The sequence below is a fragment of the Lithobates pipiens genome, unplaced genomic scaffold (assembly GCF_037356315.1).
Source record: "Lithobates pipiens isolate NorthernLeopardFrog02 unplaced genomic scaffold, aLitPip1_a1.2 Scaffold_16, whole genome shotgun sequence".
In the NCBI taxonomy this organism is placed as follows: Eukaryota; Metazoa; Chordata; class Amphibia; order Anura; family Ranidae; genus Lithobates; species Lithobates pipiens.
In genome coordinates this window covers 19,924,880-19,950,941 of record NW_027507748.1, presented here as the reverse complement: position 1 = coordinate 19,950,941, position 26,062 = coordinate 19,924,880, and positions in this window count along the sequence as shown.

Genomic DNA, 26,062 nt, shown 5'->3' with positions numbered 1-26,062 from the left:
CGATAAGGTAGAAAAAGAGGCTGAGCAGCAGGAATATCGTCGCTCCAGCGGATACCGAATACGCCACGCATCACATAAGCCCATTTCTTGCAAATAGCGAGATAATCTCATTGCACTCCCCGCTATTGTTGCATTTACAGTTGGAAATCTATCTAGGGACTTGTCCAAGACTTCATTAAAGTCCCCTACTGCTATCACGGGAATGTCAGGTTTATCTACTATAAAGGATATTAACTCATGTAAAACCTCTAGCTTGAATATAGGGGGAACATATATGTTGGCTATCACGTAGGGATTATTTTCAATTTGACAATATAGAAAAATGTACCAGCCCTTTACGTCTATACAACTATTATAGCAAGAAAACAAGACCGCCCTATCAATCAGGATACTAACCCCTCTTGCATACGTTGAGAATACAGAGTGGAATTGGGTTTGGAATTTCCGACCTTGGAGAAGCCGAGTCGTCTCGCCCATCAAATGTGTCTCTTGCCGGCACAACAATCCAGGTCCTTTACCTTCTAATGCTGATAACACCGCATCTCTTTTGGTCGGATCTCCCAAACCCCTCACATTCCATGATATTACCCTAATTCTTTTTGCCTGCATCTCCTCTTAACAACATATAAATCGGGCAAGTTAAAAAAACAATAAATGAGAAATAAGAAGAAAAAAAGGGGAAAAAAAAAGAAAAAGGGAGCAGAGAAAGAGGGAAAGGAACCCCTCCCTTTTTCATTAAATTTACACCCGTGCCTTGTGTATGATTCATAATAATAATAATAATGATTTACATTCTTCTTTCCTGCCCAAACGTGATATCTTATCATATCACCACTTACATAATACATTTTCAAATTTGTGTATACTTGTGTACACCACCCCAATTCCCAACCTTCACCCCCCATCCCACTCCCCTTGACCCACCGGGCTACCCCCTAGGGGTGTGCTCGTGACCTTCTTACATCTCACCCACCTCATACGTACACCATTCCCACTAGATGCTTTACCTGATTTAATTATTTTTTTGTTGTCTTCTATACTTGTTGTATGATACATGCGTTTTTATTGTATATTATGCAAGGATTGAGCTAGATTGGTTATCCTTATTTGGCAGACTTTTATAAATATGGAAGCGATGTATGAGATCACATGTGCCCTGATGATGACAGAATGTGCTGTCAAAAAGCGTAGCATAGCTTGAACATGATACGTCACTTCCGCCATTTGCAATGCAGCTGGAACGCTAACGGCATATCCAACACATGGATGTTTAAGCTGCTATGGATTTTTTTTTATTATTCATTTTAAACTAATTCTTTGAATGAATTTCAATATACTTCACCATGGAAGCCCTTTTTTTCTTAGCTTTTTTCTCTTATCCCTGGATACCTGTTCGGATTGAAGCTGTGGAAATGACAATTTCCCCATTGAGATTTTCTAAAAGCATTCATGATTATCTGTAATGGGTTTCAGGGGATCCTGATTGAATATCCATTTGGACTGGTGCTGTGGCTGTGAGGATTTTCCATTGGCATTATTCACAGGTGTTTATGACTAGCTGTAGTGGGTGTCATGGGATTCTACTGAGTAGTATGTGTGACAGGTGATGGTGGTGGAATATCTACTCTTTGTTGTTCACCAAGAACAGAACATGCACAACTTTGATCGGACACTTATTGAATATTTTGCATATTTTACCCACATTTTTACACAATGCACATGTGTTTGCTGACACTGGTAGAAGCACTTTTAGCATTTGCACTTTAAATCAACAGTTTCTTTTTCAAGTTTTTTTGAGAGAGCGCAGTTCAAATTGATGGAATTTTAATTGATTTTCTCTCAACTTATTTTAATTTACGAGCTGCTCTTATTGTTATATTATTGAATATTTGGTTTGTCCTTTGCACAAGTTTGGTGGTGATTTATTACTTCCACACACATATCTTTATGTAATGTTTGCCTCCATAGGAGGTGCACACCCGCAGCAATGGACATTTTTGAATACATGAGTAACAGACCGATTGATACACATGATGATTTTTCATCAGCTGAGAATTTAGCACTTCAGGATTTGGATCATAATTTTAAATTGTTAAAAAATGTTATGGATAAAAAAATTTGGGCTTGGTGGGATATTGCTACACTTGAAGAATATGTTAAATACAAAAGGACACCTAGACGTCTACATTGGGATATCAGCCCTAATGATGGGCTTGAATATTCTGATCTAGACATACAATGGTAAAACTTTTGCAATGGGAGTGAACATAAATTATTAGAATTGATTATTTCTAGAATACGAGCGAAATTTGAAATAATGGAGACAAAAATTATTGAACTTAAAAAATGTATTACACCTATTAAGGATACTGCAGAATATAAAGAAAAAGAAACACTCAGGTGCAAAAACATTTAGAAAAATTAGATAAAGACACCAAATTAAAGTGATTAAAGAAAAGTCAAATATTATAAGTAAAATAGAGTGTATAAATGGCAGGAGGAATTGGCTGAAATAGCTTTGCCTCAATCTGTGGATTATTAACCAGAAAGGTTGGAATATATTCGGCCTTCAGCCATTACCGCATGTTCCACCTCGGGTTGGGGAGGATTGGGGAGACCACCCGACCCCTCCACTCGGGGTAACAGAAATAATCAGTAATGAGTTGGGGGTAAGGGAGCGATAGCAAACTCCAATGCCCCATCTTACCCCACTCCCAATAGCAACCACTATGAAAATAATAATTGTGTGGGTTATGAAGTACCCATACAAAATTGTTTATAGCCCCTATACCAAGATGAGGACTCACAGAGAGGCCACCAACCCTATAGGGGTTTTCAGAGGAGGGGGCATGGAGATCCACCTACAAAGGGAGGTTGGAACCCAAACAGGGGATATTCTGGTCAGAGAGAGAAATGGAGGGGAAGAGGGAGGGATGGTCCACCCAATCCCCCTTGGTACAATCAATACCAGGGAACCCATTATGGCCAGCAGGCAGCGCCACATTGGCAACAATGGGAGGCAACTATCTGGCAACAACAAGGAGCACAAAGAAACAGCACAGTGGAAAGAGAGGAAGAAGGAAGAATAAAAAGAAAGAGAGAGTAGTGTTAAAAGGTGTTTTCAATTTGAGTGATGAGGGTTCTGAATTTAGGTGTAAAGTATGCCCCAGATAGGGGACTGAATAGAATTGAGGCTTTTATTGATACAGAAAAAATTGTTAGTTGATTAAACATTAAAAGGCATTTTGCCAAAAAGCCCGTTATAGATATTCAAACCACGGAACATGAATACCAGGACAGCGAGTTGAGAAATCGATCAGTGTTTAATCCCTAAGTCATCTAATCATTTCCTGGGGACTTTTAAAAGATTGGTTGAGCAAGACATTAGATTGATAAACACTAAATGGGGAAATAGGAAAGGAAACATCCAAAAAGGAAAAGAGGCTTTAGAAAAAAAGAAAAAATATAGCCATTTGTCCGTCAGATAAAGGTGGGGGTATTGTGGTTTTAAAAAGAGGATTATATTAGAGAACTTAATAGGTTGGTAGGTGACACCAATACCTATAAGAAAATTAAAGGTGACCCACTAAAAAACGTAAAACCTCCTTAAAAGACATTGTACAAAAGGCTAAAAAAAATATGCATTGTTACTAAAAAAGAGGCTAGCTACCTCATTCCTGATGCTCCAAAGCTTCTTTTTATCTATCAATTGCTGAAAATACATAAAATTCTGAATTCCCACCGGTAAGAACAATTATCGGTGGTATAAATTCCATAATTTCTACAATAGGCAAATATGTTGATTATTTTTTAACAGTCCATTGTTCAAACATAACCCTTCTACCTGAGAGAGAATCTGCTGAAAGACATACCAATACATGATAGCACATTAATTGTGACCATTGATGTTGAATCAATTTATACTAATCTTATACAACAGGACATCTTATTAACTACTAAAAGAGCCCTAGATTCCAACTCTGACCCCAAAAGGGAAGAGAAGCAGTTCTTACTTGAGGCATTGGAGCTAGCAATGTCTAATAACTATTTTTGGCATGAGGGATCATGCTTTAAACAAGGTTAAGGGAGTGGCTATGGGAGCCTGATATGCTCCCAGTGTAGCAAATATATTAATGAGTCAATGGGAAGAGCATAGCATATTTGGGGTTCCCACAACTGAAATTTGTTTTACACAAACAGCAGATTGATGATATTGTTATCCTTTGGAATGGTACAGTGGAGGCACTGGAAACATTTTTGAGTAACATCAATAATAATTGTTATGGATTAAAATTCATAGGAAACTGGGATTTGTGTGAAATTAGTTTCCTTGATTTGGTCTTGGCAAAAGCAAATGGGCGCATTCAAACCAAGATTTTTTTCAAGGGCACTGATAGAAATAGTTATATCCCCACGGCTAGCTGACACCATCCCAGGTGGTTTGGCTGGGTTCCAAAGGGTCAACTTAATGGAATCAGGCATAATTGTGACAATATGTGACAATATGTTGGATTATTTACATCAGTCAGAGATTGTGGTTAATAAATTCAAAGAAAAAGGATATCAAGATCAGGACCTTAGGTCTATTCAATCACAGATTATGGAGATGGATAGAAAATTACTTTTGGAGGACAAACCCAAAAATAAATCAGAAATTTTAGAAGAGATTACAAAAGTTTAGAGGAGATAGTTATGAAATATTGGCCATTACTGTTGAGAGACAGGACATTGTCAAAATTGCTGCCCAACCGCCCCAGGTTTATCTATCGACGTGCACCTAATTTAAGGAATAGACTAGCTCCTAATGTATTAAACCCTCCAAAGAAAGTCGGTAAGTTCTTGGATGTAACAGGGTTTTACTACTGGAAAAAATGTAAAGCATGTAAATTGACAAGGAATAATGCTAGAAAGGTATTGAATTTTATGTCATTCAGCACAGGGACTGAATACAGAATTGAGACATTCATTACATGCAAATCGACCCATGTAACCTATCTTAGTTTTTGCCCATGCGAGGTGCAATACGTACGACGTACTGAAAGAAATCTATGTACCCACATCAATGAACATCTAAACAATATTAAAAATGGGTTCCCGAAACATAGACTTTCCAACCACTACAGGACATGTCATAATAAGGACCCTAGCGTGAAATTTTTTTTGGAGATTGACAAAATAGATATAGATTGAAGGGTAGGAAATATGACCCAGAAAATATCAAAAAAGGAAACCAAATGGATCTATGAATTAAACACACTCACGCCTGCGGGAATTAATGTAGATTTAGACCTAATTTTTTTTTATCTAATCATTAGAAATCTCTGTTTGTGGAACAATATATTGTAAAAGGTAAATCCATTCTACTTGAATCAATCCTCTTTTTTTTCGCCACTAGATGACTGTATTGGTAAAAGGTTTTTCTTTTATAATACTCACATACATCTGTTTCTTTTTTACCACAAGATGGCAGTATCCATAGAAAAAATATAAGATATATATATATATATTTTACTTTTTATAAATTAAAATTTAATTCATTTACCTGATTTAAATTATTTTTTTGTTGTCTTCTATACTTGTTGTATGATACATGAGTTTTTATTGTATATTATGCAAGGATTGAGCTTGAGCTAGATTGGATATCCTTATTTGGCGGTCTTTTATAAATATGGAAGCGATGTATGAGATCACATGTGCCCTGATTACGGCAGAATGTGCTGTCGAACCGTTTAGCATAGCTTGAACATGATACGTCACTTCCACCATTTGCAATGCAGCTGGAACGCTAACGGCGTATCCAACACATGGATGTTTAAGCTGCTATGGAATTTTTTTTTAAATTAATTTTAAATGAATTCTTTGAAGGAATTTCAATATACTTCACTATGGAAGCCATTTTTTTCTTTGCTTTTGTCCTCTTATCCCTGGATACCTGTTCCGATTGAAGCTGTGGACATGACAATTTCCTGAAATAAATGAAATAATGTAAAATATTTCAAAGTCTTAAGTATATGTTGAGATCGATCAATCTTGTGCGACGAATTTCCTTAATTAGATCTGAGTCAGCGTAATTCAAAAAATGTGTATTTATTTGTACACATTTAAATACAAAAGAATGCTTACAAAAATAGTACAATGATAATCATTTGTATCTTTAAAATTGTCTTATGAAAATGTCAGATTATTGCTGTGTGGCGGAATAACCCTTTGTATGCTGGAAGGCTGTGTGCAAGACATGTGTCTTTCTTCTAGCTTGCTAGGTCTTTTCAAGAGCACATCTGCCTCGTTGTGTGTAAAAGATTCAACAGGAAACCCCCCTGCCAGTCTTACCATTATATATTAACCTACATTCCTGAGTTCCGGCCGAAAGATAACTCCTCCTTACAAAAGTGTAGGCTGAGTGATTGATTACTATAACAGAGCTAACATGTGTTACCACTTAAAACACAGGATTTCTGTCTCTAAGAAAAATATCGTCTCAATTACATAGGAAAGACCTTCTAAAAACATATATATAATGAACTGGAAAAGTTAACATAAACAATATATCACTTACATAGCCCTTAAAAGCATATATAAGATATACAATATTCATCAAAATACTGACAGGTTTTAAATATTTACTTCTTCAATTATCGCAAGTCATAACATAGAATTCATTGATTAAAAGTTTTCTTTCACACAGTATGGAAATATTATATTCTGAATAAAGTATAATAAAGCCAATTAAAATTTAGATATTAAGAATATAACATTCCCCTCTGAAATATGAATACTAATCATATTTTTCAGATTAAAAATTCCTTCATCACCATTCATGTCACATTCAAACAAACTTTGATTCAATAACTCCAAATGTTTTGTCATGCACAACTGAATTCATACCTTCAAAACCCATTTTCCTCTTTAATTTATTTTGTAACAAGTCATCTCCTTTCTTAATATCACTTCTAATTCGATAATATAATTTTTTCATTCTAAACATTAAACATAACTGGAATATAAGGAATAACATGATAATAATAAAAATAATTACAATAGGATGTGATAAAATATTTCCTGCTGCTGAAGTTATCGAAGTTTTTCCCCACATGGATACACTATTACTAAATCTTTTCCACCAATTACTTCCTGAAAATTCTGACCATTGATGTGATATTTCTTGCAAATTCCCTTGTTCATGTTTAAACAATACTTCTGCATTCTGCAATTCCTTAGCCAAAGCTATTAATAAACCTTGATCCTTTTGAATTATATTTGCCCATTTTTCCCATGGAAATTCATCTATTTGGGAAATATTATACTGTGTAGGTAGAGCGCTAATATTTTTCATAAACATATTTGTTAAATGTGTTCTCAACCCATTAATACTTATTGCAACAATATCTCCTTCTATACAATACAACCCTTGATTTAGGTTTTCTGTATTTGTACAAGAAGAGAAAAAAGTTTTAACCCTTTCTGTATCTGACATAATCTGAAAACAAACCTTCTTTTTATTTACACGAGTAATTAATTCAGAATTAATTTTATTTTCAATTTTTGCTGAACATAATGTATGATTATGATAACAAGAATGAAATATGCTTTTATCTTGATTAGGTAAACGTATAATTTTAGACTGGAATTGTAAACATGATGGCAAATCTAATTGTTCTTTTTTTTTTTTTTTTTTTTTTGAAAGTATTCATTCCAAGCTACAACTCTACTTAATAACCGTTTCATCCCTCTCGGTGTCATACTCCCATATTATCCCCCTTCTAGCCTTAAATCCCCCCCCCATCCTACCTATCTGTGGACCACCTTATCCTGTTTATCCTATGGGGCCTTTTAATTTTATTTTCGCTGATTTGCGCCTTGTTATAACCTATCTGCACCTATCTTAGGGCTTCTTCAGCCCCTCTGATATAAGCCATTTCTTCCTAAAGTCTACCCAACACTTCCATTTCTCTATCATTGGTGTACTACTCCGCTCTTCCAGACTGCCTCTCAAACACTCCATCTTGTGGGTCTTTTCAACCAAATCCACCCATTCCCACATTGCAGGGGCCTCCTTCTCTTGCCATTTTTTTGGTATTAATTTTTTGCCTGCATTCAATAGATGGGGTATCATTGATTCCTTATATTGTCTCAGTCCAGTTCTTGTCCCGTGGAATAGCACTACCCAAGGGTCCACTTCCACCTCTATGTTTGTAATTTCTTTAATGCAGGCTAGGATTTGGTTCCAGTACGATTTTATTTTTGGACAACTCCACCATAAGTGCGTCATCGTGCCCAGTTCACTACAACCCCGCCAACATTCCCTGGCGCCATCCTGCTGAAATTTACTTTTCCTCTCGGGGGTGAAGTACCATCTCGTCACACATTTGAAACTCATTTCTGCCGTTCTAGCGTCTACCGCTGAGCTGTGCACTAGTTTATATATTCTCTTTAATATTGTGCTATCTGGTAGTGTACCTAATTCCCTCTCCCATTTTTTGATGTACGGAGGTACCCACAGCTCTACTCCCTCCAGCAGCGTTTTATACCATCTTGAAACTATTTTCTTTGAGACCTTTAAAGTACATAGCTGTTCCAGAGGGGTTAAATCTTCCGCAGATCTAATCTGTGGGGGGAGCCTTTTAATAAAGCTCGAGAGCTGTGCGTACCTCCACCCATCAATTGTCATCAACTCTTTTTTTTGTGCCAACTCGTGATATGGTGCAATCCCCTCCCCTTTCATAACATCCTTTAATTTTACTTCTTGCTTTACCCAATTTCCTCCTATCTCCTGACACCCTGGTAAAAATAAATTGTTTTGTTTTAGTGCTATCAGTGGTGAATTATATTTCCCATTAAATTTCCTATATATCTTATCCCAAATCCTCAACGTGTTCCGTGTAATGTTGTTTCCTTCCAAAACTATACTTCTCTTCTTAGGGGGGTTCCAAATTTGCTTATCCAATTGTGTTCTACATAATTCGTGTTCCAGTCTCACCCACCTTTTCTCTGTGTTGTCCCTTATATTCCATTCGCTCACTCTAGATACAACAACTGCTTCATAATAAAACTGTACGTCTGGCATTGCCACTCCACCCCTATTCTTTGGTTGTCGGAGTATCGTCCAGGCCACCCTGGCTTTTTTGTCTTTCCACACAAATTTCAATAGGATGGTTTTTAATTTTGACAGGTAAACATTAGGCAAGGGTATTGGGAGCATCTGAAACCTGTATAATATCTTAGGAAATATTATCATCTTTAGTGAGTTTATTCTCCCCAACCACGATAGTGGTCTATAACTACACCTTTTACATTCTGCCTGTATCTCATCTAATAACGGGATGTAGTTGTAGCGGTACATTTTTCTCTCTGTTTTTGCTAATTTTATCCCTAAATATTTAAGTTCACTCTTCCACGGGAATTTCCACTGCTGTTGCAAACTTTGTGCCTCTCGCGTTTTTATATTGATGTTCATTATCTCCGTTTTTAACCTGTTTATTTTGAAGTTTGACACCTCCCTATATTGGTCTAGTAGATTTAGTAATGCTGGCATAGATGTCTTAGGGTTGTGTACATACAATAATATATCGTCCGCAAAAGCGGAATATTTGTATTCAATTTTTCCCACTTTCACCCCCTCTATTCCAGGGTCTCCCCTTATTGCTGCTAAAAGTGGTTCTAATGAGAGCACGAATAGGAGGGGTGAAAGCGGGCAGCCCTGCCGAGTACCCCTTTCCATCTCGAACGCCTCCGATTCACATCCGTTAACTTTTATACGTGTCTTTGGATGGTCGTACAATACCTTAACCCTCTGTATCATCTTTGGTCCTATTCCCATCTTCTCCAGTGTCTTAAACATGAACCCCCAGTCTACTCTGTCAAAGGCTTTCTGCGTGTCTAACGACATCAGTAGACTGGGGGTTCCACCCAGTCTCATCTTCTGGAGCAGGAGAAGAGTCTTTATTCCGTTATCCTTTCCTTCCCGGCCACCTATAAAACCTGTCTGATCTGGGTGCACCAGAGTTGTCATTAAGTCCTTCATTCGCTCCGCAAGTACTTTAGCATAAAGTTTTGTGTCAGCGTTTAACAACGAGATCGGCCTGTAACTAGTGCACTGTAGGGGGTCTTTGCCTTCTTTCTGAATTAGTGTAATTGTTGCCGTTAGATCCTCCCTACTCATTCCATACTCTTCTCCCAGACCATTCATATACCGACACATTTGGGGGACAAGGGCCTCTCTAAATGTTTTGTAATATAATGTTGTAAAACCATCTGGTCCCGGGGACTTCCCTGCAACTGATTTTAGTAGTGCTTTAACTATTTCTTCTTCCGAGACTGGCCTTTCAAGCATCTCCCTTTCAACACGGGTGATTTTAGTTAATATAGTGTTCCTTAGAAATTCCCTGATCTTCTTCTCTTTCCCTCCATTTTTTGCACCTATATTACTATCTGAGAAAATCCCCTCAAAATATGATCTGAAGATTTCTGCTATATCTTTAGTGGAATAAACCATTTTTCCATTTTTGTTCTTGATTGCCCCAATGAAATTTCTCCCTTTTCTCTTTTTTAACATTCTTGCTAGAAACTTACTTGATTTGTCCCCCCATAGATACTGTTCCTTGGCCGACCCCTTAAACACCATCCTAGCTTCTTGGTCCAAAAGATCCTTCAACTCTATCCTAGTTGTTACTAACTTTTTAAATACCAGATCTTTTTGTGATCTACTTTTTTTATGATCTTGTTCTAATTTGTGTATCTCTCTCATTAGGTTGTTGATTTTTTCGGTTCTCATTTTTTTCTTTTTAGACCCCATGTATATCAGTATTCCCCTTATGTAGGCCTTATGTGCGTCCCATAGCGTACAGCTTTTAATTCCCTCTGTGTCGTTGTGTATGAAATATTGTTCAATCTCGCTCGCTATTTTTATTCTATCCTCCTCCCCAAGCAGAAGTTCTTCGTTCAACCGCCATGTAGAGGTTTTCCTCCCTATCCTTGAAATATTCAGACATAAATTTACCGGGGCATGGTCCGAGAGGGTCATAACTTCTATCCCGGTGTCCGTCACATATTCCAACAGCCCGTGGTCTATAAAAATATAGTCGATCCGGGAATACGTTCCGTTGACTGTGGAGTAAAAGGAATAATCGCGTACCAGAGGATTCTTAGCTCGCCATATATCTACTAATTGGTTGTTGTATAGTTTTTGTAGTATGTTTTTATGTGCCGAGCTTCTTCCCTTCTTTACCTCCGATGAACTGTCTACTACCGGATTGAGGCCAAAGTTGAAATCTCCCATCATAATTACGTATCCTGCTTTAAAATTCATAAGTTTATTTAATATCTTGTTTAAGAAACTGATTGGGTTGCTATTAGGGGCATATAAATTTACCAAAGTGCATTTCTGTTCTTCTAATGTACCCTTTAGGAACAAATATCTTCCCTCTGCATCGCACAATTTTTCGCTTAGTTGAAATCTTGTGTTTTTAGAAAACCCTATCGCTACCCCTCTGCTTCTAGCCGAAATGGTGTCGCTATAATACCAGACCGGGTAGTTACTGGAGTATAACCTTATGTTTGATGCCAGGGAGATATGCGTCTCCTGGAGAGATACAACATCGGCCTCGTACCTTTTCAGCTCAGCTAAAATCTTATGACGTTTTGTTGGAGTATTCATGCCCTTAACATTATAGGACATGAATTTCAAACCTTCTTTTTTACTGTTACCCATCTATTTGTCCTAGGGCTCCCCAGCCCAACACAAGCACTTTTCAACCTACTCACTAGGGTGGTCCACACTGCCTCTCTTTCTCTTTCCTCCCTAACCCCTCTTTCTACTTTACTTCCCCTCCCCAGCCTTACACCTTCCCACCTCCCCCCCTTACCCCCCACCCCCCCCCCGACCACCCACCCCACCCCTCCCCCTCCCCCGCCCCCCTCCTCCCAACCCCCTTGGCCTGTTTCTGGCCCTTGTTAGGTTGATGGTCGTACATACCCCTACCATCTCCTAAACTCTTTGTTATGTGGGTTGGGGTATCCCGCCTGCGCCTCTCCCGCCTCTACCCATAGGACGGGAGGTATTGAATTCCACTTCCATGTTTTTGTCCATATCTTCCTTCTTTCCTTTCCCTTCACCCCTCTTCCTTTCCCCTCGCCCCCTCCCCCCCCCCCTCCTTCACGATGAACCCATTATTTTATCTTGTCAGCCCGGAAGTGCTGGCCGACGTACACCCATTTTCTCGCAGAAATCTTCCAGATCTTCCGGGAAAGTTAACTTTGCCGATATACCATCCTTAATTCCTATCAAGCAAGCAGGGAAACCCCATCTGTACTTAATATTCTGGGTGTGCAGTTCCATTAACAGCGGTTTCAGGAGCTTTTTCCTTTGGAGCGTCTCGGGTGCAACATCCGGAAATATCTGTATTTCTCTACCGTCATATTCCAGTGGGGTTTTTCCCCTTAATTTTTTCCATATTGCCTCCCTATCCTCAAAAAATGTGAACCGCACTATTATATCTCTTGGTCTGTCCATATCTCCCGGTCTTGCTTTACCAATTCTGTGGATTCTATCGATCCTTAAAGGGGCTCTGGTCTCATTCCCCCAATAGGGGGATAAAATGCTATTTAGTAGTGATCTTAAATCTTCGCCTTTTGTTTCCGGTATCAAGCGGAGCTTCAAGTTTTGCCTTCTGCTTCTGTTCTCCTGATCTTCCAGTTTATATAGTGTATTCCTTTGTGTTTGTTGTAGCATTTTTAATTGATCTGAGACTTTGTTTAACTCTAGGGCTTGGAGATCAAGGCGGTTTTCTGTAGCTTCTACTCTTTCCAATAGTCCGCCCAAATCCTCTCGAAGTCCCCTAATATCTGTTTTAATTGCATTCTCTAGTTTTAGCAGCATCTCTGCCGTTTCTCCTTTCGAGGGGGGGAGATCTTCTGTCCTAGATTCTTCCACTTTGCTACTCTCCCACTCACTGTGTGATGTTATGTCCTCGCTGTCTAGCTGTATGCCTCCACCCTTGTGTTTACCAGATCCCTTTTTGTGATCTGAAATGGTGGATTGCCTTTTATCCGTTCCCGATTCTTTGGGGCTTGCCCCTTGTGTCATGTATTGTTGAATGGTCGTGTCGTGGCTCTTATCCTTTAAATTTCGTGAGGCTCCACTTTTCGCCATTTTGTTCGCTGATTTACTCATCTTCAGTCTATTTCAAACTCCTGTGGAACCGAGCGCCCCAATAACTCTTTCCCTTTGATCCTGTACCTCGACAAAGTCGTTACCTCCTACAACTCACTTTGTGTGGCAAACTGATTCTACTACTCTCTTTGCTTCCCGATTTGCTTAAAGGTTATCCCCCTTCCTCTCGGAATGTACCTATGTACAATGGGAAGCCTCTAGGTACGCCACCCCTCCCCTAGGCGGGAACCTGAGTAACTCTGGGGAGCACTGTGTCACACCAGTATGTTGTCGTGTATCATCAACACCACACCATATTAATGTGTCATACCTAGAACAAGGAGGGCTAAAGGGCCGGCTGTAGAAATTGGCCTCAAGGCCTTGTTCAGACGTTCACCGCTCAGAGGGGAGAAGAAAAAAAGAAAAAAAAAATGAGAAACAGGCAAAAAAAAAGGGAGAAAGAAGAAAATGTAGCACGGAGTCCGTGGGACAAAATGCACTGATCTGGGGGCCACTCACGGAGTCAACTCATGCGATTTTCCACCGTGCTATTAATTGTGCACAGTGTCTTGTATATTTGAGGTACTCTGTCTTATATTATTCAGTTTGTCCGCTGCGGATATAATACATATCTATCCCTCCGGTCTATCAATATCCTGTGGCGGTATCCTTATGCCCCGTACACACGAGCGGACTTTTCGACATCCAAACTCAGACGGACCGAGTCCGTCAGACTATCCGATCGTGTGTGGGCTGCAACGGACTTTAGCTTCGCTAAAGTCTGACGGACTTTAGAAATGAAGCATGCTTTAAATTTTCCCGACGGAACTCCGCCGGACCCGGTCCCCTTCGAAAAATTCGCTCGTGTGTGTGCTACTCCGACGGACTAAAACCGACGCTAGGGCAGCTATTGGCTACTGTCTATGAACTTCCTACGTCGAATCCAGTCGTACGTCATCACGTTCGACTCCGTCGGAGTTTAGTGTGATGGTGTGTGGTCAAGTCCGTTCGGTCGAAAAATCCGCCAGAATTCCGTCGGAACTCCGGCGGAACTCCTTTGGAGGTCTGTCATACTTAATCCCTCTCGTGTGTACGGGGCATTAGAATTCCCACTCCAGGTATTTCCGGCCCGCGCTTAGGCCTACGGATGTATGTTAGCCCCTACCATCCCGTTATCGTTTATTCATCTTTGCCAATCTTCTTCTCCGGGCTACCTAATCAGATTTAATCAGATTGACATGTCTGCTCGATTCCATGCATGCCAGGGAAAGAGAGAAGACGAGGGGAAAAGCATTTTCTATCTCCAACCATTATATCCATGTTCTAAAATATATACACTGATTCTGCAGTCTATGTTGCTTATAAGTGGAGACACTTCTTTTAGCAGGTACAGTATCGCCCGAATCAAGATGAGCCCTCAGCGGCTTATCAATATGTATTTAACTCTATAATTTTTAGTACTATGCGACTCTTCCAGCATGTGTTTCACAAATACAGTTGTTATAGGCAGTTTTGAGTAGCCTATAATATCTTATTTGGTTTGTTTGCATGGATAAAAATCAAGCTACCCCGTGGATCTACCACTGTTTTAGGAAGGTGCCTTCTGAGATCCCGACTCACAAATACCAAGCAGCATTCAACGTAGGGATGAATGGTATAACTATAGTCCTGTTTATGGTTTATCCGTGCACCTTCTCTTTAGGACACTAGGCTCAAATCTACTCAGCGGGGACACCCAGCCACATGAGTGCACACCCAGCATCAGAAACTTCAGCCATATATATATACAGGACTGCCTTCACCAGCATATGCTATTTCCTTATTCACGTTGATTCTTTCCCCTTTAAACATATATGTTACACAGCCAAGTCATTAAGATATTAATAAGGTTACCGTCCTTTTCACTGCTGTGTCTCCTGCTGGATCCTGATGATTCTGGGCATAACAACACTTCCGTATGCCTCTGCAGTTTCCGATGCTAGGGGGGAGAATCAGCTGTACAGGAAAACTGGGGAGGGGGCAGCCGAAGAGTTGTAAGGGCCAGGAAGAGCTCTGTTCCGGGGGCTGTGGAATCCTGCAACGCCGCTCCGAACTACCGCCCCGTGGGCTCTCGCATGGCTGGGCTGGGATCTCTCACCTCCCCGCTCCACGCCATGTCCTGCATCTTGTTCGTCGGAGCGGTGTGCTTAGCGCGAGCGGCCCCTCCCCCCCGGCGAATGCTACGCCCTCTCGACGCACATGCCGGATCTGCCGACGACCAAATCTAATTGTTCTAATTCAGAATTTTCATTGTTAAATACAAAATCTGTATACTGTAATTTATAGTATAATAATTGTGTATTACTGACAGGTAATCCCAAAACAGTGATTGGAACCAAAATTTGTTCTTTTCCGGCTATTGGAATCATAGAAGAACTACAACATATGTTCTGCTTGCATCCTATCCATTTATTTACCCATAAATCTGTATGATTTATCGCATATAAATATTCTTTGGGTAAATACTGTAAAATGCCAAGAGGAGTTATTCCACTCTGAAATGCTTGCGCAATTATTTTAAAATTAGTGGAATATTCTGTTTGCATCTCTAAACATGCTCTGGCTATATGAGAATGTTGTTCACTTATCATCAAATCAAGAGTAATATTTTGAAGATGTAAAATAGATGGACCCATTATATTAGCAGTTTTAATTACCATATTTTCTAAAATCTGATTTAAATGTCTTTGTATTTTAATACCGTTACTTCCCACTAAACCAGCGGTTTCTAGATCAGACTTTAAAGTATTAATATCCATACAATTTGTTATACTCCCGATTGTGCCAATCCCTCCTAAAATACCTTCAACAATACCACGCTTATTTCTGTTATGATTTCTATTATTAATTCCAAACCATCTCTCAATACCCAATTCCATATTAACCAGATGTCCTTGACATTGTGGAAACCTTGTAGAAATTTTCCATTCTGAAACATTAAAGTTCCACAAAATAATGACAAATTTTCCTTCTCTCAAAAGAGTTCTGGATTGGAAATGGTTAATCTGAAAAGGGCTTGCAGAGAAACTTTTCTTATTGACACATGGAGTTTTCCTTGGAGACATAACAATAACACTTGCCTTTGCACATTTCACCGGATAATTTTCTATTGATATGCAACATTCATATATGCCAGTATCATTCAAAGATACTCTCATTTGTTGATAAACAAATGTATGATTGATCCAATTCACACTACCAAAAATTCCTTTATGAATTATGATAGTAGAACTATAAAGAAAACTACCCAAAAACTCATCATTCCTTTTCCAAGTCAACAATGAATTTTGAGGTAAAGATATTTTTGTATCACATATCAAATGCAAATTATCTTTATCTTCCATAATTTTCAAAGATTGTGGGAAAATATTAATTTCTGGAACAATCTTATCAACTATAAAGATATCAATTTTGACCCTTATTTGAGTAAATTTTCTTGTTACTTTAAAATCCCATGTTCTTACAACATCTCCTTTTTCATCTTCAATGATGTTTAAATATTTTGGATTTAATATCTTTACAAAACTTTGAAAAAGATAATAAAATTGATCAAAGGAATAAAGTATTTTCCCAGATCTTGTCATAATATTAGTAACATCTCCAGACCACATTGTTGACTCATTACCTTTTAAATATATAGACCAGAAACTCCTCAACAATATGTTACACTCAAAAGTTCCGGTTTTGTTATTTAGTCTATAAGATCCCTGCATTTTAACAAACTTTGTTTTGGATTCTATTTTAACTTTGATTTCAATATCATTGCTGTGAATGAAATACAATTGTAAACAACAACGATATCCATCTCCAATACATAAAAATCCATACAAGTCTTCTGCTGTATTAATATCAACATCTCTAAAATTATGATTTTTATCATATGCACTAATATCAATAACTCTATCATTTTTGTCCTTTGTAATGATATCAGTGTTCTTATTTTTCAGTTCATCTGCATTGATATCAATGTCTACATCTCTCTTATTTCTGAATAACATATGATCTTTGTTGTGTAATTATTCATTCCTGTTAGTCTTTGCATAACTTGAGCAGTTCTTGATATATCTTATCACAAATAAAATTGTCACTAGGGAAAAGATGAATCCTGTCATGAGGATAAATTTTCTCTCTTTTACACTTTTCATTTGTTGTGCATACATCTTTTTTTCTTTTGGAATACGCACTTTCTTCAGGTGCAATTTTTATTTTTAATTCCTGAAAAAAGAAAGGCAGCATCATTATCTCGGAATATAAAGTTTGCATTGATCAGTGTGTACCCACGTTTTTTGTTGTCTACGTGCGTTTTTCACTGAATTAAGAGGTCTTTGTACCTGTACCATCACCCCTCGAACATCCAAAATGTCAAATGGACCTTCCCAATTACTTTGCCATGGCCCACTTTTCCTGAAACTCTTTACCATGAGCTGACCTCCTTTCTCAAACTTAGAAATATGAGGAGGAACCGTTTTTTGCATACATGTAGCTGCATGTGGCAAGATACTATTCAAATTATCTTGTAACATCTGCAACCATTTTGACTTTTCTATCGCCTCTCTTTGAGGTGTAGACAAAAAAGGTTCATGGGGAAATACAAGTGGCATTTTCCTTCCTGTCATTAATTCAAATGGAGAATACTTTGTAGCAGCAGAAATTGTGCTTCTTACACCCATTAAAATAAAAGGAACAACATCAACCCAAGTATTTCCTCTGTCCAGCAACATTTTTGCAATTCTAGATTTAATTGTTCGATTCATCCTCTCAACAATACCTGCAGACTGTGGGTGATATGGCACATGAAATCTCTGTTCTATACCTAAAATTTTACACATTGCCTGCATGATTTTACCTGTAAAATGGGATCCTCTGTCACTACTGAGATGTGCTGGTATACCCCAAACTGGAAAAACATGATTAATCAACATCCTAGCAGTTGTTAAAGCATCATCTTTACGTACTGGGATTAGTTCTAGCCATTTTGAAAAAATGTCCATCAAAACCAAAGCAAATCTGTATCCATATTTCCCTGATGGTAATGGCCCTATATAATCTATTTGGATAGAAGACCAAGGTCCATCTGCTGGAGGAATTCTTTGCAACGGAGGTTTCTGACCCTTTGGTCTAGGATTCACCTGTGCACAAATTAAACAAGATTTAATTACACTGTCTACTGTCTCCTCCATTTTATCCCAATAGAATTTCTCTTTAAGAATTTCAAGTAATTTTTGCTTGCCAATGTGACCTAAACTATCATGGTTAAATTTAGTGAATTCCACCTGTAGGTGTTGTGGTATAACAGGACATAGAATTCCGTCTGAGTCATGACATAAGATCCCGTTTTCATAAACCAAAGAGCCTGTGTCAACCGGTGAGGAAGAAGAAAGTGACGTGTCCCTTTTCTGTTCCTCTGAAAATGAAGGAATCTGTGTGTCTGTTTTCTTCACAACATTAATTAATACCATTTCAGGTTGAACTACTAACTTCCCATGCAAAGCTGCTTCCTTTGCCAATGAATCTTCTGTTCTGTTACCTACAGATAACTCACTATCATCTTTTTTATGTGCTGGAATTTTTACAATAGCATATGCAAAAGGATTACTCTCTGTAAGGTCAAAAACTGCTTCTAATGTCTCTTTCTGCACAAGAGTCTTGTTGGTTGAATCCACAAAACCTCTACGTTTCCAAATAGGTAAATAATCGGTGAGAGAACATACAACATATGAACTATCACTATAAATCGCTAGTGAACCTTTCTTCTCTTTCTTGTCAATAATCAATGCAGTTTTCTATTCTTTACTCTTCTTTTCAAGTGAACTAAATCTTTCAATGTTCAGCCAGAACAAAACAAAAATAAAAACTTAATACTCATAACAATGAAACATTGATAAAAAAATAATAATCCAATGAATTATCCTTGAAAATATTAAAAATTATATCAAAGTCCTCAATAATATTCCAAACGTCAAAACCAAATATTTTAAACTCAAATCAATCCTTATTCATAGCCATTAAACATCAACCAGAAAATTCTTACCATATCTGCAGTTAATTTAAGGACTGCTGACTGTTTTCAGAGTATTATATGCTACATAATTAAACCTTTCCTGTCTTAATGGACTATTTTCAGTTTGCAATCTTTGTCTTTGGGTCTTAGAAGAAAACTGAATTTGCTTATTATGACCTCTATACCTCAGATTACTGTGCCAACGTACAGAATAAACTTCTTGACGCCTGGGCAAAATTTTCGGATAATACAACCTCTTTTGTGTATTATTATTATTCAACTTTTTATAGACTTTCCTCTGAGCATATGGCGATGAAAATCTACATTTCTGCTTAATATCAGTATTATTGAAGTCAACTGACTTCCCACTCTCATTGTCTGAGGAAATATTAACATTTGACTCATTACAGGATATGACGTTCACGTCTGCCTTTGTCACATGTTCACCATCCTCCATTTTTGAGCACTGAGCATGTGCAGGAATCTCAGCTTGCAATAATTGGGTCTTAAGCAAATTTAAAACATTCCCATGCACACAGCTTTCCAAAAAACCTATTTGATTTTCATTTTCTTTAAGAGATTGCAATAATGCATCAATTTTATGTTCCAATTCAATTTTTTCAGTCAATAATTTCTCAGTATATTTCTTCTCCTGCTTTTCTGCAATTTCTATTGCATTCTCTAAATGTTCAATATACGTGCAAAAAGTTTCACAACTTGAACAACTAGGTTCAAAAAGTACATTTTCAGTTACACTTTGACTTTGTTTTCCTGGCATATCAAACACCATAGTATTATAACTTTTAACAAGTTTCATTACATTACGTACTTTTTTCTTTGTTTTAACTAATGAGAATCTATCCTTCTCAATGTCAGCATTTGCCTGAAAGCATTGATCATACATTAATTTCCATAAAACAGCATCAGAGACCTGTTTCGATAAACCTTTAAATTCTAATGCACTTTCATCAGCTAAAACATCTACAAATTCCATATTACTTTTCTACTCACCAAATAAAAACTCGTCAATTTTTTGCTGTCCACCGTCTTTCAAGACTTCTGTATATCTGAAATTCTCCGGTCTTTCACAATCAATCGATCGATTTTCCTTCTAGGTTCTTTTTCAATCTTTGCAAAGTTTAATCTCTGTTCATCACTTCCCCTCTGATCAAAGGATGGAAGTTGAAAAAAAAACTTCCGACTTATGATTGACTGGCTGCAGTTCGCCAATGAAATAAATAAAATAATGTAAAATATTTCAAAGTCTTAAGTATATGTTGAGATCGATAAATCTTGTGCGACGAATTTCCTTAATTAGATCTGAGTCAGCGTAATTCAAAAAATGTGTATTTATTTGTACACATTTAAATACAAAAGAATGCTTACAAAAATAGTACAATGATAATCATTTGTATCTTTAAAATTGTCTTATGAAAATGTCAGATTATTGCTGTGTGGCCTATCTAAAATGGCGGAATAACCCTTTGTATGCTGGAAGGCTGTGTGCAAGACATGTGTCTTTCTTCTAGCTTGCTAGGTCTTTTCAAGAGCACATCTGCCTCGTTGTGTGTAAAAGATTCAACAGGAAACCCCCCTGCCAGTCTTACCATTATATATTAACCTACATTCCTGAGTTCCGGCCGAAAGATAACTCCTCCTTACAAAAGTGTAGGCTGAGTGATTGATTACTATAACAGAGCTAACATGTGTTACCACTTAAAACACAGGATTTCTGTCTCTAAGAAAAATATTGTCTCAATTACATAGGAAAGTCCTTCTAAAAACATATATATAATGAACTGGAAAAGTTAACATAAACAATATATCACTTACATAGCCCTTAAAAGCATATATAAGATATACAATATTCATCAAAATCCTGACAGGTTTTAAATATTTACTTCTTCAATTATCGCAAGTCATAACATAGAATTAATTGATTCAAAGTTTTCTTTCACACAGTATGGAAATATTATATTCTGAATAAAGTATAATAAAGCCAATTAAAATTTAGATATTAAGAATATAACATTTCCCCATTGGGATTTCCTATAAGCATTCATGATTACCTGTAATGGGTTTCAGGGGATCCTGATTGAATATCCATTTGGACTGGTGCTGTGGCTGTGAGGATTTTCCATTGGCATTATTCACAGGTGTTTATGACTAGCTGTAGTGGGTGTCATGGGATTCGGCTGAGTAGTATGTGTGACAGGTGATGGTGGTGGAATACTCTTTGTTGTTCACCAAGAACAGAACATGCACAACTTTGATCGGACACTTATTAGATATTTTGCATATTTTACCCACATTTTTAGACAATACACATGTGTTTGCTGACACTGGTAGAAGCACTTTTAGCATTTGCACTTTAAATCAACAGTTTCTTTTTCAAGTTTTTTGAGAGAGCGCAGTTCAAATTAATTGAATTTTAACCACTTGCTTACTGGGCACTTAAACACCCTTCTGCCCAGACCAATTTTCAGCTTTCGGTGCTCTCACACTTTGAATGACAGTTACTCAGTCATGCAACACTGTACCCAAATGAATTTTTTTTTCCCCCACAAATAGAGCTTTCTTTTGGTGGTATTTGATCACCTCTGGGGTTTTTATTTTTTGCGTTATAAATGAAAAAAGACCGAAAATTTTGAAAAGAAACGCATATTTCTTTGTTTCTGTGACAGAATTATGCAAATTATTAATTTTTCTTCATAAATTTTGGCCACAATTTATACTGCTACATATCTTTGGTAAAAATAACCCAAATTAGTGGATATTATTTGGTCTTTGTGAAAGTTAGAGAGTCTACAAGCTGTGGTGCGAATCGCACAAAATTGATCACATCTGATGTACTGGTGGCTTATCTCGCTTCTTGTGACCCGAACAAGTTAGGAAAGTACAAATACCCCCCAAATGACCCCTTTTTGGAAAGTAGACATTCCAAGGTATTTAGTAAGAGGCATAGTGAGCTTTTTGATGTTGTCATTTTTTTCCCACAATTCTTTGCAAAACTAAGATTTTTCATTTTTTTTTCTCCACAATATTGTCATTGTAATAGGTTATTTCTCTCACATGGCACGTGTATACCACAAATGACACCCCCCAAAAAATTTTGCTGCTCCTCCTGAGTATTACAATACCACATGTGTGGGACTTTTTCACAGTCTGGCCACATAGAGAGGCTCAACATGCAGGTAGCGCCATCATGTGTTCTAGGAACATAAATTACACATCTAACTTGTTGACTATTTATTACACTTTTGAAGCACCAGGACAATGACAGGTGACAATGATGACAGATGGCACTGATATGTGGCAATGATGACACTTATACGTGGCACTGATGACATGTGGCACTGATGACAGATGGCACTAATATGTGGCACTGATGACAGATGGCACTAATATGTGGCACTGATGACACGTGGCACTTATACGTGGCACTGATGACACGTGGCACTAATAACGTGGCACTGATGACAGATGGCACTAATACGTGGCACTAATACGTGCCACCGATGACAGATGGCACTAATACATGGCACCGATGACGCGTGACACTGATGACAGATGGCACTGATAAGTGGCATTGATGACACGTGACACTGACAACAGATGGCACGTGACACTGACAGGTGGCACTGATGACAAATGGCACTGATACGTGGCACTGATGACAGATGGCACTAATACGTGGCACTGATGACAGATGGCACTATGTGGCACTGATGACAGATGGCACTGATGACAGATGGCACTTATACGTGGCACTGATGACAGATGGCACTGGGGACAAATGGCACTGGGGGCAGGTGGCACTGGGGGCAGGTAGCACTGGGGGTAGGTAGCACTGGGGTGAATGGCACTGGGGGCAGGTAGCACTGGGGTGGATGGTACTGGAGGCAGGTAGCACTGGGGTGGATGGCACTGGGGGCAGGTAGCACTGAGGCAGGATGGCACTGCTGGGGCAGGATGGCACTGCTGGGGGAGGATGGCACTTTTTTTTTACTTTTTTTTTACTTTTTTTTTTTTAACTTGAAGCAAAGCAGAACGGCTGCCGCTTCAGAAGTTCATCTCTCCCCTCTCACACTCTGTCTGTGTGAGGAGGGAGAGCGGCGCTGAGAGATGATCTCATATGTTTACATATGAGATCATCTCCCATTGGACATGCCGATCGCGCTGTAAACGGCCGCTGTGATTGGTCGTTTACAGCGATCTGTGTTTGCCTGTCCCCGGGGGGCACGGTGAACACAGAACTTCCGCGATGCGTGCCCACCGCGGCGCGCATCGCGGAAGTAAACAACAGGACGTCCAGGGACGGCCACCCGGATGAAAGCACCTGCTCTACGGCCATCATTCGGCTATAGGGCGGGCGCGAGGTGGTTAATTGATTTTCTCTCAACTTATTGTAATTTACGAGCTGCTCTTATTGTTATATTATTGGATATTTGGTTTGTCATTTGCACACGTTTGGTGGTGATTTATTACTTCCATACACATATCTTTATGTAATGTTTGCCTCCATAGAAGGTGCATACCCGCAGCAATGGACATTTTTGAATGCATGAGTAACAGACCGACTGATACACATGATGATTTTTCATCAGCTGAGAATTTAGCACTTCAGGATTTGGATCATAATTATAAATTGTTAAAAAATGGAATGGATAAAAAAATTCAGGCTTGGTGGGATATTGCTACACTTGAATATGTTAAATACAAAATTACACCTAGACGTCTACATTGGGATATCAGCCCTAATGATGGGCTTGAATATTCTGATCTAGACATACAATGGTATAACTTTTGCAATGGGAGTGAACATAAATTATTAGAACTGATTATTTCTAGAATACGAGTGAAATTAGAAATAATGGAGACAAAAATTATTGAACTTAAAAAATGTATTACACCTTTTAAGGATACTGCAAAATATAAAGAAAAAGAAACACTCAGGTGCAAAAACATTTAAAAAAATTAGATAAAGACACCAAATTAAAGTGATTAAAGAAAAGTCAAATATTAAAAGTAAAATAGATTGTATAAATGGCAGGAGGAATTGGTTGAAATAGCTTTGCCTCAATCTGTGGATTATTAACCAGAAAGGTTGGAATATATTCAGCCTTCAGCCATTACCGCATGTTCCACCTCGGGTTGGGGAGGATTGGGGAGACCAACCAACCTCTCCACTCGGGGTAACAGAAATAATCAGTAAGGAGTTGGGGGTAAGGGAGCGATGGCAAACTCCATTGCCCCATCTTACCCCACTCCCAATAGCAACCACTATGAAAATAACAATTGTGTGGGTTATGAAGTACCCATACAAAATAGTTTTCAGCCCCTATACCAAGATGAGGACTCACAGAGAGGCCACCAACCCTATAGGGGTTTTCAGAGGAGGGGGCATGGAGATCCACCTACAAAGGGAGGTTGGAATCCAAACAGGGGATAATCTTGTCAGAGAGGGAAATGGAGGGAAAGAGGTCCACCAAATCCCCCTTGGTACAATCAATACCAGGGAACCCATTATGGCCAGCAGGCAGCTCCACATTGGCAACAATGGGAGGCAACTATCTGGCAACAACAAGGAGCACAAAGAAACAACACAGTGGAAAGAGAGGAAGAAGGAAGAATAAAAAGAAAGAGAGAGTAGTGTTAAAAGGTGTTTTCAATTTGAGTGATAAGGGTTCTTGATTTAGGTGTAAAGTATGCCCCAGATAGGGGACTGAATAATTGAGGCTTTTATTGATACAGAAAAAAATGTTAGTTGATTAAACATTAAAAAGCATTTTGCCGTCCCCGCGAAGATTGACCCACCTTACATTACTATTGGCCCCTTGTCCCTCCTTCTCATTGGCCCTTTTACAAGCCTTGGGGCAATTCTTCATAGAGTAATACGACTTGGGCCACGTCTGATGGTCCGCAAACCACCTGTACTCCGGACATGCACCTAACTGGCTTCTTTTTACACACAGATCTGGTCCTGTACATTTAGAGATGTTCCCGTGTTATGAATATTTTATTACTCTGTACCTATGCCGATTTTGTATCCTATCTGTTGTTGGAAATGCCTGTTCGTCTGTATTTCTTGAACTATTTTTCAAAATAAAATGTGTTTAAAAAAAAAAAAAAAAAAAAAAAAAAGCATTTTGCCAAAAAGCCCGTTATAGATATTCAAACCACGGAACATGAATATCAGGACAGCGAGTTGAGAAATCGATCAGTGTTTAAACCTTAAGTCAGCTAATCATTTCCTGGGGACGTTTAAAAGTTTAGTTGAGCAAGACATTAGATTGATAAACACTTAGGCCGCGTACACACGCGCGGACTGTTCGCCCAACCTTGTTCGGCAAACAGTTTCGGCAAACAGTCCGCTCAAAATTTGCATGAGCGGACTTGCCCACACACGAGCGGACTGTTTCAACGAACTGTTTGCCAAACAGTCCGCTCAACTTTTGAAATGAACGGACTCGCCCACGTAAGGCGGAGGCAAGTCCGCCCATTTCGAGCGCGTGTACAGGTAGGCGGGGCTCGCGAAGGAGACGTCGCGGGCTCCGCCGCCTGGAATGGGCTTAAAGGGGAACCCCAACGCCGAAAAAAATCGGCGTGGGGGTTCCCCCCAAGTCCACACCAGACCCTTGTCCGAGCACGCTACCCGGCCGGCCAGGAAAGGGGGGCGAGCGAGCGCGCCCCCCCTCCTGAGCTGTACCAGGCCGCGTGCCCTCAACATGGGGGGGTGCCTTGGGGAAGGGGGGGCCGCGCGGCCCCCCCACCCCAAAGCACCTTGTCCCCATGTTGATGAGGACAAGGGCCTCTTCCCGACAACCCTGGCCGTTGGTTGTCGGGGTCTGCGGGCAGGGGGCTTATCGGAATCC